The sequence below is a fragment of the Pleurodeles waltl genome, chromosome 4_2 (assembly GCF_031143425.1).
Source record: "Pleurodeles waltl isolate 20211129_DDA chromosome 4_2, aPleWal1.hap1.20221129, whole genome shotgun sequence".
Taxonomy (NCBI): Eukaryota; Metazoa; Chordata; class Amphibia; order Caudata; family Salamandridae; genus Pleurodeles; species Pleurodeles waltl.
The window spans coordinates 123,358,739-123,373,522 of record NC_090443.1 but is presented as its reverse complement, the minus strand read 5'-3'; the positions used below and the strand labels follow the sequence as shown (position 1 = coordinate 123,373,522).

Below are 14,784 nucleotides of genomic sequence, written 5' to 3'. Positions count from 1 at the left end.
CTTTATTCTGTAAGTGGAACTGAATACAAAGCCAAAACTGGTGAGAGTGCTGTGACAAGGTGTTGTATTCTTGTATTTCGGTCTCTTTAAAGAATGTAGAATTAGAATGTGAATACGTGGGGTCGGGAGGAAAAGAATGTGGGGTGGAACGGGAAGACAGATTATGTTTGAAATGGTATAAGCTTGACATAGTTTTTTACTCTGAATAAAATATATAAAATCTACCTGTTCCTGCATTGTCGATACTACAGAAATTGGCGACGAGGGTTTAGAACCTGTTCTTGTGATTTCCTGTGCCACCATTTCGGAGGAGACTTCATTTCGTGAATCGCGGCGTGTTGCTGACTTTTCGAAGAAAGACGTCTGAAGAGGAAGACATTTAACTACCAAACAACGCTAGTTTGGGAAACGTGCCTTCGTTTCTCTAAGGGCAAGTATTCTTTTGCCCTCGGGTTATTTTTCTTATTATTTCGTTGTCGACAACATAACGGGAACTGTAATTGGTGGGGTTGCCTAGCTCCCCTGCGCGAGCACGCTTCAAAAGACGCTCGCCGCGTTCATTTCATGTTATTCAACAACCAGTGACATTTCGAAAGACGCACGCTGTGTAGAAAATGCTCGCGTGTAAAAATTTGGAAAACGCTCACTGTGTTATCGAGTTCTATTGACTCCTTAAGTTAATAGAAATAGTCCATAATTTTTTTTTTTTTTTTTTTTAAAACACTACTGTTGATTCATAGACTGTTTACCAGCGCTAATACCTTCAATTTGCTCTTAAATTATTTATATTGTTAACATAAAAAGAAAAACATATGTAATAATACAAATAGATATATTTATATCAAAATGCAATTTGAGCCCCCTACAAAATATTTGCAATTAAAAGGAGACCCTCCCATTCCTTGGTCTAGGTGGAAGGAAGAATTTTTAACTTATCTCAAAGCAATTGATGAGGATGGAATGTCTCAAGTGAGAAAGAAGAACATTCTATTACATTGTTTAGGCTCAGAAGGGCAGCTTATTTTTCAGACACTTCCACAAGTAATGCTTCAGGATGAAGAAATTCAATGATGAATTGTGCAAACTTAAGAAAAGATTTAAGCCAACCACAAGCATTGCACTGAACAGATTTAAATTGTATACTAGAACTCAAAAGGAAGGCGAAGCATTTGACGAATTTTTGACCAGTTTACGCAGTCTGTCTATGCACTGTAATTTTGGACCCATCTCGGATGAGATGATCAGGGATCAGATCATTGTTCATGTGAGGAGCAAAAGGATTCAAGAACAATTATGGGTGATCCGAAGTTACAGGAAGTTATAAATACGGCCAAACCACTGTAGCAATCGCAAAAATGGATGAGGACTGTACAAAATGCTGAAAAAAAAAAGAAGAAAAAAAAAACTCATCTAATTGGAATACCGTTGGAGCTGTTGGGAATAGTAGTAACTATAGTAGATCCACGTTGAAATGTAATACTGGTAACAAAAGGGAGGATAAAAGCAAAAGAACAGATAGAATGTCATGCTATAGGTGTGGGAGTCTGAGTCATATTGCAAATTCTACACATTGCCCTGCGATTGGTAAAGAATGCAACAAATTTGGAAAGTCTGGACACTTTGCCAGAGTGTGTAAGGACATTAAAAGTGTTGATAGTAATGATAGAAAGAAAATCTCGTATGTACAGGATGAGAGGGAAAAGGGAGTAGTTCTTTCTGTGAAAGACAATGTCCTTGACAAAACCAAAAATGTTGTGAAACAACCTAAATGTACTATAGTGGTTGGAGGTCAAGAACTAGAACTCATGGCAGATTTTGGTTCTCCTTGGACGATTATTACATATGATTATTTTCTTGAAAAGTTTAAATCGCTGTGGAAAGTATCTAGCTTAATCTCTTCAGACATAGTGGCTGAAGGATTGGACGGTACAGCAATCAATATTCTTGGATATGTAGAGACTTCTGTGTGGTTTAAAGAACATACTGCTGTAATCAAGGTATATGTTGCAGAAAAGGGGGGTCAATGTCCTGGGATGGAGGGATCAAGCAGAGTTGGGCATAATTCTGAACCCCAGGGCGATTGAACCAGTTATGCTGGTGAGTATTGGGGAAAAGTCCAGTTGGATTACATCAAAATTTCCTAAAGTATTTTCTGAAAAATTAGGGAAATTAAAAAAACTACAGCCATAGGATTAAGCTTAAACAGTATGCTAAACCTGTTGCGCAGAAATTGAGAAATGTTCCTATTGGTATACGTGAGGAGTTGAGAAATAATTTGGATGAATTGGTGAAAGAAGGTGTTATTGAGGAGGTGGAGTCATCTGAATGGGTTTCCCCCCATTGTGTTAGCTCGTAAACCAGACAAATCGTTGAGATTGTGTGTTGACTTGAGAGCCCTGAATGCTAATATTATAGTTAATTGCCACCCCTTACCAAATATTAATGAAGTTGTTAGCATGCTGGAAGGAGCAAAAATATTCTCTACATTGGATCGGAGGTCGGCTTACCACCAGATTGAACTCACAGAAGACTCTCGTCATCTCACGGCGTTCATCACACCACAAGGACTGTACCAATTTAAACGTATGCCGTTCGGATTAGCATCAGCGGCATCTGTGTTCCAGAGGGCGATGGTTATGATGTTCAAAGATATGGACAAGTTTGTTAAGTGTTCCCAGGATGATGTCTTGATATATTCAAAAAATGAACAAGAACAGAGACCATCTTGGTGTGCGAGGTATTCAATAGGAATGGACTAACTCTGAAATTGAAGAAATGTAGTTTTTATGCAGAATCTGTCGAGTATTTGGGGCATACCATCTCAGGCAACGGGGTAGTACCCAAAAGTTCTCTAGTTAGAGCAATAGTGGATGCACCTAAACCGGACAATCGTGAGAAACTTTTGTCCTTTGCTGGGTTATGTGAATACTACAGCAAGTTTGAGAATTTTGCGACTAAAATGGAACCTTTAAGGGAGTTAACCCGTAAAAATGTAGAGTTTGTGTGGTTGGTTAAGCAGGAACGTGCATTTGAGTCTATAAAAAAAAGAAATTGCGTGTGCACCTACCCTCAGACCTTTCAATATCAAAGCTCGATGTATGGTGACAGTAGATTCCAGTATGTATGGTATTGGGGGTGTCCTGTCACAGAGAAATGCTAAGGACGAATGGAATGTTACTTTTGCTTCTCGCACGTTGAATGATGCAGAGAAGATATATGCAGGTATCGAGAAGGAGTTGCTCACATGTGTTTGAGCTATTGAACACTTTCGCAACTACTTATGGGGTTCACGGTTTGTACTTCGCACCGATCACAAGCCGTTGGTGGGCATTTTATCCCCGGGTGGTGGTTGTAATGCAACTGCGCGAATTGCACGGTTAGTATCGAGATTGCAGGAGTATTCTTTTGAAGTTGAGTATGTGCCTGGTAAAAGCAATTCAGTAGCCGATGGTTTGTCGCGCTTACCTCAAAAAACGCCAGATACACCTGATAAAGGTGAATCCAGGGATTGGGATATTGTTTCTGTGGTGTCTGAATTTGTAGCTAATGAGTTTAGATCTCTTGAGGAGAAGGAATAGTTTGAGAAAGATCAAGAAGACTGTGTTACAACAAGTAAAATCTTTTGTGAAATTGGGTTGGCCAAGGAAGGAAGGAATATTAGAAGTGTCTCCCTTCTTTAAGAGAAGAGAAGAGTTGGAAATTGAGAATGAACTCCTGTTTAAGAAGGGAAAATGTATTCCACCTGAGGGCATGCAATCGGCTATTCTAAGTTTGGCTCATCTTGGTCACCCAGGAATGTCCTCCATGAAAAAATTGATGCGTACCTCTTTTTGGTGGCCTGGCATGGATAAGATGGCGGAGAGGACGGTTAGGGAGTGTAGCGTATGTATTAATGCTGAAAAGATGCTGAAGACCGTGCCTGCGCCTTTGCGTCCTATACCAAGGCCAGATTCCCCATGGCAAAAGCTAGGGTTAGACATTTCTGTTCCATTCTCTTTTCTACCTCATGAGGCAAAGTTTGCTTTGGTACTTGTTGATCACCATTCCAAGTGGCCTGAAGTAAAGTTAGTGCCCCACGTGACCTCGGGTGTGGTGATTGAATTCCTTAAAGAGATATTTGCGAAGGAAGGTTATCCTGAAACTCTAGTAACTGATAATGGTGTTCAATTAGTTTCGAAAGAAATGCAAGGGTTCCTTAAGTACTGCAACATCAAACATGTGACCATCTCTTTATATGAACCGCAAGAGAATGGTCAAGTGGAAAGGTTTAATCGCATACTTAAGGATTGCATAGGTTGGGCATGGAGTTTTGGGGGAGTTTGGAAGGAAAAGGTAAGAGAAAAATTGTGGTATTACGCCGCATAGTACCACAGGCGTTAGCCCACTTAGATTATTAAGGGGTAGAGATCCTGTGTCTAAGCTTTGTCCTTTGTGGTTCAAAAAGATAAGTGGCAATAGTGACGGTGGGTTTGATAGTGAGAAAGTTAAAAATTACGTGATGAATAAACAGGAAAAGAGCAAGGAATCATATGATAGCAGGTGGAAAGTGAGAGAACCTACTATTCTGGTGGGTGATTGGGTCAGGGTAAGGAGGCCAGGATTTATAAGAAAAGACATGCCTAAGTTTGGTAGAGCCATGAAGATTGTTAAGGACTTCAATAAGAAGGTGGTTACACAGGATGGCAAAGTTTGGAATGTTAACAGACTGGTTAAGTGTTCCCCTGAAGAGGATGGTGAGCTGGATCCAACGGGTTCGTGGTCCATTGAAAGTGAGAAGTTTGTTGAACCCATTTGTGCGGATGTGTTTGAGGGTGGTGACAGCGATGCGGTTGATGAAGAAGGAGGTATTGTTGTAACCAATGGTGTTGTATGTAATAGAGATTGGGAGAACAATGAAAGCAATGGAAGGAGTTGTATGAATGATGGGATAGAAGATGATTCTATTGCATCAAGAGTGAAGTCTGATGGGCGCATCAGACAGATCTTTGCAGTTAGTTGATTATGTATAGGTATCTATTCTAATTTCTCTTTGTTCTTGGTACATATCTTTATAGTTATTGATTTTCACTTTAGACTTTTATTATATTTCTTTATTTTGTTAAGGGGGAAAATGTGTGGTATTCTTGTATTTCGGTCTCTTTAAAGAATGTAGAATTAGAATGTGAATACGTGGGGTAGGGAGGAAAAGAATGTGGGGTGGAACGGGAAGACAGATTATGTTGAAAATGGTATAAGCTTGACATACTTCTTTACTCTGAATAAAATATATAAAATCCACCAGGTCCTGCATCGTCGATACTACACAAGGCAAGCACTTTTGCCCTGTCATTAGGCACAAACAAAAAAAAGCAAGTGAGACCTGTAGAATACCTCAGCAGCATGGCAGCAGTCCCCTGGAAGCTCAAGGGCGATGTGACTCAGGATTGGAGGAAGAGCGGAACAGGCACTAGGGCTTGCAGAATCAAAGGAAAATGCTAATGGAAGTGTTCGCATGAAGGCACGTACTGGAGGTAAAGACAAGACTGAAGATACCTCCATCTAGAGAGGCCTGTGGAAATGGCTCTTCTGGAAAATAAATGAGTGAAATAGTTCTCCTTTTTTAGGGTCGAGCGTGCAAGCGCTCTGCCCTGTTGTAATTTCTGTCTTTGGGCTTTTAACTACGCCCACTCTTGCTATTCATTCTTTGTTATGCTTGTTTTAAATGTTTCATTTTATTGGTGCATTTTGTGAAATGCCTCTCCTTTGTGTGCAGAGTTCCTTCCCAGGCTATTTCACTAAGTGAACATTTTTGTTGGCCATCACCATCAAACTACGTCACGCCTCCTCCTGCTAGGGCGTGTGATGGCCCCACCTTTGGTTTCGGTTTGCCTTTCATCCCAGTTGTGATCCTTTCTAGACATTCATGCAGGAAGCCAATAACTGTCACGCTCATGGCAGCTGTATGTGGCAAAAAAAGTCCAGTTACTAATTTACAATGAGAATAGCTCTAACTCGTGCAAACGGGAGACACACTGCATCGCAAATGCTGGTTTCTACAGTGAAGGCCTCACTACACTTGGACAGCAGACAGGAGTGGTGGATGCAAACTTTGAAACAGAAGCTGAGACATCCAGAGGCGAACTGCTAATCATATCTGCCGTAAGAGACCTGCAAAAAAACACATCTGATATAAAGGAGAAAGTAACCCTCACAGAAACAAAGGCCTCCACTTACCATAGGCTGTTCAGAAGAGGGGAGCGATAAAAAAAGCACAAGCATTTGCAACCTAGAAACTAAAGTGACAGTGCTGCAGGATGTTAACTAAGAGCTCAAGAGAGAGGGGACAATGAAAAGCACTAGTTGATGACTGCCAAGCTAGACACTAAAGTGACAGTGCTCCAGGATTTTAACAAATAAGTGGATGGATTTAGGAACCAGTCCATTCTAGTTTTAATTTGCTAGCAGTCATATATCGAACACTTGGAAGACCAGATCCCTGAGACCAACCTTAAATATCTGGAGTTGAGGACACTCGAGCCACTAGAATCCAGAGGCTTTTGAAATCAGAGGTACTCCTACAGATGATGCACTATCAAGGCCCACCGCCTCCTTACAGAGAAGCCAAGAGATATAGAAGAATCAGGTGGGACGTTAAATAGTGGGACTTGAAAGCATGAAGAAAGAGGAACAGATGAGGGAGCATAAAGTTGCAAGACAACTGACATGATTACAATCCTATTTTAATATTCCTGGATTATAGCAGGTCCACACAAAAAGGCAATAGATTGCAGGTCATGAACAAAAGAGAGCTGCGCATATTAGGACCCCAAGTATTTCTGGGCATCCTGCCAAATTGAAGGTAATCCTGTTCAGGGATTAGCCAGTAAAGTATGAGAATGTATTAATGAGTTTACAATTGCATGGGAGGCAACTTCAGGGGTTTCTGTAAATATTAGGCTATCGTCTGTGTAAACTGCTTTTAAAAAAATCAAATTCCCAAATTTCAGGCCAACATTGTCGTCAGCATCATTAATCGACAGCAATAAGGGATTGATGGCCAAAAGAAATAGAAGCACAATTGAAGGCGACAACTCATTGCGACTCCGATTTTCAAATGTTTAGCAAAAGGGACATTCATATTTTAATATAAGGCTCACCCAGATTGTATCTACATAATGTACATTCCAGATACGACCAGGAAACTTTGTCAAAGGCTCATTCCATACAACACTATTGCTGCTGCGGTGGGGGATGAGGGCAAGATGCCCTTTTGATGATATGACAGAACATACAGATATCAGTTGCTAGCCAGCCCTTGAAGAAACCTGCCCATGTTAAGATGGACTAAATTGGTTATCATTGGGACCAGGTGAAGGGCAAGAATTTTAGAATAAATTTATTTCCACGCGATTTAAGGAGACTAGTCTGAAATTCTTAGTAACAGAAGGATTCTTCCCCATCTATTGAGACGACCACAATGTGGCTTCCGCGCCTGTACCCAAAACCTTCCCAGTGGAGGTACAGTAGTTTAGAACCGCTTGAAAGGGGTCCATTAAAATGGAATGGAAGGCCTTATAAAATGTAATAGACCGGTAATCCAGAACCACTGGTATACACATAATCGCATTTGTACTCCCTCTACAATCAATGGGTTTGTTTAGCTACACAGAATGAGAAGCTTAAACTGTCTTCATTGACAGTCTGAAGGAAATTTAGACAAATGTATTTTGGTGTAGAGACCGAAAGAGTGCATAGCTCGGTGTAGAACTTGTGGAAGACATTGAGGATGTCAGCTGTTTTAGTACTAATTGTACCTTGATAGACTTTAACACAAAGGATAAAAAAGGAAGAAGTTATTTTTTTGTAAACTAATGTACAGCACATCCCTGTGTATTTAAACATTAATAATTTGAAAATATATATCTTAGTATGTGCATTTCACTCTACAAATACGTATACAACTATGTTTTTTAAAATACATACTCTTCAGGTCTGCTTAACAAATGTATATATTACTTAGGATTAAATATATTATCTATGCTTTTTACAATACAACTTTAAACTCAATAGATTGTTTTCCTTATACATATGCCCTTTCTCTGTAGTCAAGTGTCCATATATTTACTTCCCTCATACACTACTCTGTCTCACCTTATACCTCTTTGAATCTATCCTGTATATCACTCGGACTCATCCAAAACCTCATTCTACTATTATTTCCGAAATAACCTCTTTCCTCCTTTATCCCTCCTGGCTCACCACAAACCTCATTTTACTACTATGCTCTAACAAGCAACCCTTCTAAATTTCATTACAAGACCAGAGGCTACCATTGAGCATAACTTCTTCTAATGCCACTCCACTCCACGCAGCACTTGAAAGAACATTACATCATAAAAACCAATGCAATCTAGAACAGAACATAGACAATGCATTGAAAGGACCATGCACAGATGTCCTTTCTAGACTCTTCCCTCCTCCATCTCTCGTTTTACTCATGCCAAACCCCATCCTTCTACTATGATCTCCCACAACACTTTCTAGATTCTTCGCTCTTCTATCCCTCCGTTATTCTATTCAATCGGACTAACAGATTCACATGTCCACCACTCAAATTAACTCATATTTCCCTATACTAATCCACCACTAATCCTTTTGGGTTCTGGAGTAGTGTGCTACTTGCCGAAAAGTGCTTTGACGCCTCGTCAGGGGTATTAAGCGATATATATATAAATACAATTACACTACAATAAATTAATGTCCAGCCAGACATTATGAAAAACGTATTTTATATACAAACACAAAGTGAAATGCAGCACACAAACACACACCATCTTTGTAAGGCCGGCACTTTAGCATTGTCCGTGTATGCCCAAAAGTCCATCCTCATCATCTACCCAGGCGTGGTGATTATTCCCAATTCACATGAGGCAGACGTTCAGGTAAGGCTCCTCTAAAAATTACTGTTTTAGAAGTTCCACAACAGCTTCTTCATAAGTCAAAGTGTCCCAGGCCAGTAACGCTTGTAGTCCGAGCAAGTTCCCCCAGGGCTGGAGAGCATGGCACTCAGTCTTGCTTACTCTAATGTGCAGCTGCGGTTTGGCAGGCCTGGCAGTGCATCAGCAGCCTAGCGGTGAGCAGAAGTGTGGACGTTGTGAAGAGGTGACAGGCGTACACAGCACTCCTCTACTTATGTGATAAGTCTTGCCGATTCTGGCAGCTAGGGTCAGGTGCTTCTGGGTTCTGATGATGGATTTGGTGCTCTTTTCCTGCAGGTCACAACTCGCTATGCAACTCTAGCACACTCTGCTGCAGGGTGATGGTCCTTTCTTCACCATGGTGCCTACTCCTGGCAACAGGAGCCTCAAACAGGGCACTCAGGAGTCCGACACTTCAGGTCACAACACTGCAAGGGAGTGACAACCCTTCTTGTTACAAGACGGTATCAGTGTGACTACCTTTATTTTCACTATGATCCCCACCTGGCATATGGGGGTTGTGAACAGCTCATTCCAGTCAACAGACCCTTCGGGTCACAACACTGTATTGGCAACAGCCTGCTTCTTCACAGCAGTGCTTTAACAGGGCAACGGCCCTTATCTTCAACTACAGCACCCACCTGGCAAAAGGCGTCGTCAACAGCAGCACTTGGGTGGGCGGCCCGATCGGTGAAAACAGTCCTCAAAACAGACCCAGAATCTCATACTCTCTTTCAGTGATGCACTCTGAACCTCGCTCCCTCCAGGAAGATGGGACTTCGTGCCTGTGATTTTAAATTTGTGATGTGGGGGTGGCTTTTTGATGAGTCTACTCCTCTGTCCATTATCTAGGGCTCAGTGTCACAGGAGGAGTGAAACCAAACTTGATAGCCTCAAACACAACCCAAAGGAGTGACTCGAGGATCACATCTGGATGTCAGCCTCACTGACCTATCAAAAAGTTACCAAAGCCTCCAGCCCTATTTTTTATGAATCCTTGTCAGTCTTACTGAAATGTGCCCAGGCACCATTGACAGTGAATTTTACAGAATCAAAGAACCCTTTTGAAGCAAACAAGGGAGCCTGACTGTCCCTTCTTCCAGTGCCCCCCAACCAGCTCTTGGGAACACAAAAATCTGTCTAGGATGCTTTATCCACCCTCATATACCCTGTGCTTCCAATATGGAACTCACAGCCCTTCATGTACTGTACCACACACAGGCACACATACAATATGCACATGCACTTGTGCAGCACAAAATTACATACGAACATGGGCGAGTTAGGTAGACAGCAGTGAAACTTTATAGGTGGCCCAAAAGGCCCACTCCAGTGACACAGGTAACAAGCATTTGCAATGCAATGGGTCTTGCATTTACTCGAGTTATAGCTATTGGAGTTATAAATTCCTAACTGGACTCTTCTTGCCACAAACTGAAAATGAAAAGTAAAACTGTTGACATAAGCGAGCCAATTCAAAGCAACATGGCTGCCACGAGCGCAAAGAAGAGACACAAAAGGAAAAAGAAATTTGCTCAGTCAACCATATCAGCAATCGTGCAATTATCCATTTAACAGGGTCAGTCTGCAAGGCTTGAACACCACCTCCCCAAGGAGGACGGAACGTAAAGCATTTAATGAAAGGATTTTTGAAATGCAAACCCATGAACAAGTGAAAGTGATGGGCGTGAGGTGGCTATGGTCAAAAGCTCACAATCCTTACAACAGATCAAAGCGCTTGCAAGTTCAACCTAAAACTGCCTGTTCACTTGTCACAACAAGCATTGGCAATGCAAATAGGTCTGGCTTTAAAGCAATGCTGTATGGTAACAAAGTATTACTAGTAGATATCATGGGAATGGATGCGTATCTGTGCAGAAGCAAGGAACTATTGAGTAATACTTGTGTACGTCAAATGGTCAGGTGACAGCTGCACTGTCAATGAAGCCCTAAAAATCCATTCAGGTTAATGACTGTCATCCTTGCTTCTGGCTGCTGCCAGAGGGAAAAAAACACCATAAATTCTTAACTAGTTAAATTATCTACGACACTTCAATAGCTTTATAATGTCATGTGTGTGCCCCTGAAAGCTCAAGTAGTTAGAAAAATAAACTAAAATGATCACAGCTGTGTAGACAGCAAGCACTTGTTTGTGGAAGCACTCAACTTCAGCCAAATCAAAACATGTAGAATCCATAATTGTGGGCAGAGGCGAAGACACTAGTGGTGCTCATATACAGGTGCCTGGTGACAGCTGCGCTGACAAGCCAGACCATAAAAACAGTATGTTGCTACGATTGCGCTTGAGCTACTTCACCGTGGGCATGGGTAGTAGCCCTTTACCAGGCAGGATACTTTTCTATCCCAACAGAAGGACACTTACTCCATTACAAGGACCTCTTTAGCCCGCTCCCCAAACACCATCCTTCTGCACAAGACCACATTACACACAGAAAGGACAATGGCCCAATAATTGCAAAATACATCTGTACCTCAGTACAGATAACAACGGTCAGAGAAGATGTAAAGATCTTACACACCACTGCAAGTCTCATTGCCATAACTACATGCCAATATAAAATATATTTTTCATTAGCAGCCAAAGATGTAATAGCTCTGGGGGTTGTGTCCCTTGAACGCCAGAACATCAGGATTCGACAAATCAGTGAAATAAATACTCGGGAGCTGGCACTCAAGAAGCCATAATTTAATGTTCCAATCACAGTTCCACATGAAGAAGCAAATTGGACATTGTATAGTGTTAGCCTTTTACAACAATCGTTTCAACAGAATTGGGTGGGCAACTAACTATCTGTATCAAAATTAATGAAGGTCTGTAACAAGAAACACACTGGTGGCGTCAATAAATTGTGTTTTCCAATCAAACATTAATCCTGCTTTTCTGTGAACATATAAAGTCAAAGTCCCTACGTTATTCAGTTTAGTGGAGATGCACACGTAATAGACACTCATGGCAACAAATGCCACGTCTTTGCACATGTGTGTACATGATAAAAACAAACACACGATTTACATTTGGATACACAAGTGGCGATTCACACGCAGACACAAACATGACATACTACTCACACAAAACATGTACACAATCCTGGAAACAAACCGTGCCTTGGCCAACATACTTTATGGCTCTTGGCTTGTTTAACTGCCTGCCTGGTTATTTAGCCGCAGCAGGGTTGATGTCACCGTCTCCCTGCTGCTGTGTACACAGGGTGAACAGATGGCCCCCTTTCTTCTCAAACCAGGCCACCCATCGCAAGCTATTTGCCCAGAAGCGAGAGGCAGGGGAAACTTGTATGTTAAGGGGGGGCATCGTAGCACAGCCTGCCTCAGACCAGCTAAAGAAAGGGTGGGGTCAGAGCAGTGCTGAATCAGCTGCAAACAAAGATTTGTGAACAAATTCAAGAAAAAAAAAAAAAAAGCAGCCGCTAGTCCCTCCCACAGAGCACATGGCTTATCAGGGTGCTGTCCCCGCACACGCAACCTAACACGTGCGAGAAGCTCTTTGTGCCCTTAAGAGAGCAAAAAGTCAGCTTTATAACAAAGATTTGGGTTTGAGAGTTCTTCAAAACACCTAACATCTTTGGCTGCTATCCTTCTCTGTTTAATAAAGTATTGCGCACAACACGATGCTGTGGTTTCCCGAACTGCAAATGTTAAATATACATTAATTTGAGTTAAAGAATTTACAAACGCGATGCCCATCACCCCGTGAGAACCATTCACAGTGAATGCAGCGTGCAATCCAACAGCCCTGAGTCAGCAGACAAGAATTTGCTCACTTTACTCTTTCCCCTGTGCACAGTAAATAAGGACATAAGAACAAAAAAAAAGCAGGCCTTCCAGAAAACCTGCACCGACTGCTGCAAGCCACTGTCTCCATGGTCTGTCCATGCTACTTAGACTGCTAGACCATGTAGTTGCCGCAGTTTGAGTGTCAGTGAACCTCCAATTTAAAAGTACCCATATGACTCTTAAGTCATGAAGGAACGCATTTTCAAACATCAGGCTTTTATTTACAAAATCAGTGGATTCTGGGATTTTAGTGTTCGTTCAGCTCGCTTACAGCCAATTGACTTTCCTACCTGAAAACAATGGTTTAGACAAGTTATGGAGTGGAAAAGGGTGTGCCTTCGTGACATGGAGTCGTTTGGTAACCTCGCCCCACATGCATCCCTCTGAACCTTTATTTACTTGTAGGCCTGTCTACTTATTTCCATTGCTTTTTCAAACGTCAGAACCATTTGCTGTACTAGTCGTTAGCTATGCCAGCTTCTGTTTAACCGTGTTCCCAATAGGTTCTGGATTTGAATTATTTCACCATATGGTTGAGAACAATTGTGCCGGTCCTCAAAAATGGTTGTATAATGTCTATCGCTAGGTGTCTGAGATTGCATCTCTGCTGCATCCGTCAACTCGGTACAACCTTATGGTTGCGTAAAGCGCTATAAAAAATATTAAGCCACACAACGTTAACATTCCAACTTGCGCCGGCCTAAAATTGTGCACATTCCCCCGTGACTCTTCATGTAGTGGTGCCCGTTCCTCCACGTCCGCGTGCGCATTTCTGCCTCTGCTATAATGTGATGGGGGTCTATTGCCCAATGTGACTGCAGGTGATTGAATTCATCCCTTCTTCCGATTTCGTCCAACCCTTTGCAAGTGACTATTCATTCGCCCAGGTACCTGCGTTTAATGGTGTCCACTCCTCCGCGTTGTTGTGTCCATGTGTCTTTCTCCTCTATGGCCTGCTCGTTCACATACCGGTCTATAAATTTCCGTGTCTAGTCCAGGTACTTGCTAGAGCACGTGTTGTCTCTGTACCTTCCCATTCACATGCCAATGTGTCCCATAAAGGTGGGGGCCGGGAGGGGCAGGCAGGCGTGCTCCGATCACACGGCATACAATGCAACCTTTAGAAACCAAACTACGACGTGTGGCTAGATTCAGGCAGTAAATAGGTTCGCTACAGTAGTTACCCAGGAAGCGTGCACCGACTGCACGAGGAAGACCTGGCGCCCCATTCATTCATTTGGGTTTGACGTAATACTCACCCATACACTCGCTGAAAGGAAGCGCATAACATTTTTTTTTTTAAGCGAGATCCTGTTTTCCCCTTTGTTTTGCTGAAGAGAGCAGTTCCTAAGAAAACCAAAAAAGAACCCTACATTTTGGCCAGGCACACGGCTACACCCTGCCTCTGAAAAAAAAGTTTACCCAAGATTTCCTCCCCCTCCCCCTCCATAAATAGTGACCTTTGGTAAAGTGGGCTACAGTCCATGTTTTTTCTTTGGTCGGATCACTGAGATCTCAAAATCCTCGGTATCTCCCCGTGTTAAAAAATAAGGCGAGAAGTAAGCATTTTGGCAAAAAGACTCACTTACTTTTATTAGGTGAAGAGGCTGCTAGCAGCCATTTCCATCGCATGGCTGGTTCCCCTCTGTCTCCTTTTCTCCCCTCTCTCGCTGACTGCTCCGCCCCTCTTTTGCAGTTCGCTGCACTGTTAACTGAGTTTGCCAGCTCTCCGCGAAAAGGAGCAGTGCACTTCCTGGCTCTAAAGAGCAAGCCTGCAAAGAAAAAGAGGAGGAGCTTTGAGCTCAGCCCCGCCCCTCGATTGCTGTCATTCATGAAACAAATTCAGCGCCTCCTTTGCTTCCTCACCCTCAATAAGTTGCCGATGCATTTTCAACTGCACGCCTGACATCTGTAGTTTTATTTAATTAGGTCTTTACATTTATCCAAAAAGCAGCAAAGCCGTCTCCCTATTATGCTCACACACACCGAAATAGTACCGGTACAGGTGAATAGC

General features: G+C 42.2%; 1 protein-coding gene across 2 annotated transcripts in view; it reads right to left on the bottom strand.

Moving 5' to 3' along the window:
• CDK4 (cyclin dependent kinase 4) overlaps positions 1-14,494 on the bottom strand; it is a 369,431-nt gene extending 354,937 nt beyond the window's left edge. The window contains exon 1 of one of the 2 annotated variants that reach the window (XM_069230925.1): positions 14,360-14,494. The gene's annotated coding sequence lies outside the window, so the exon portion shown is untranslated. Of the gene's footprint in view, positions 1-13,661; positions 13,681-14,359 lie in introns of those variants that run through there. The other variant, XM_069230926.1, reaches the window with a different exon arrangement.
• Positions 14,495-14,784: the final 290 nt, after the last annotated feature.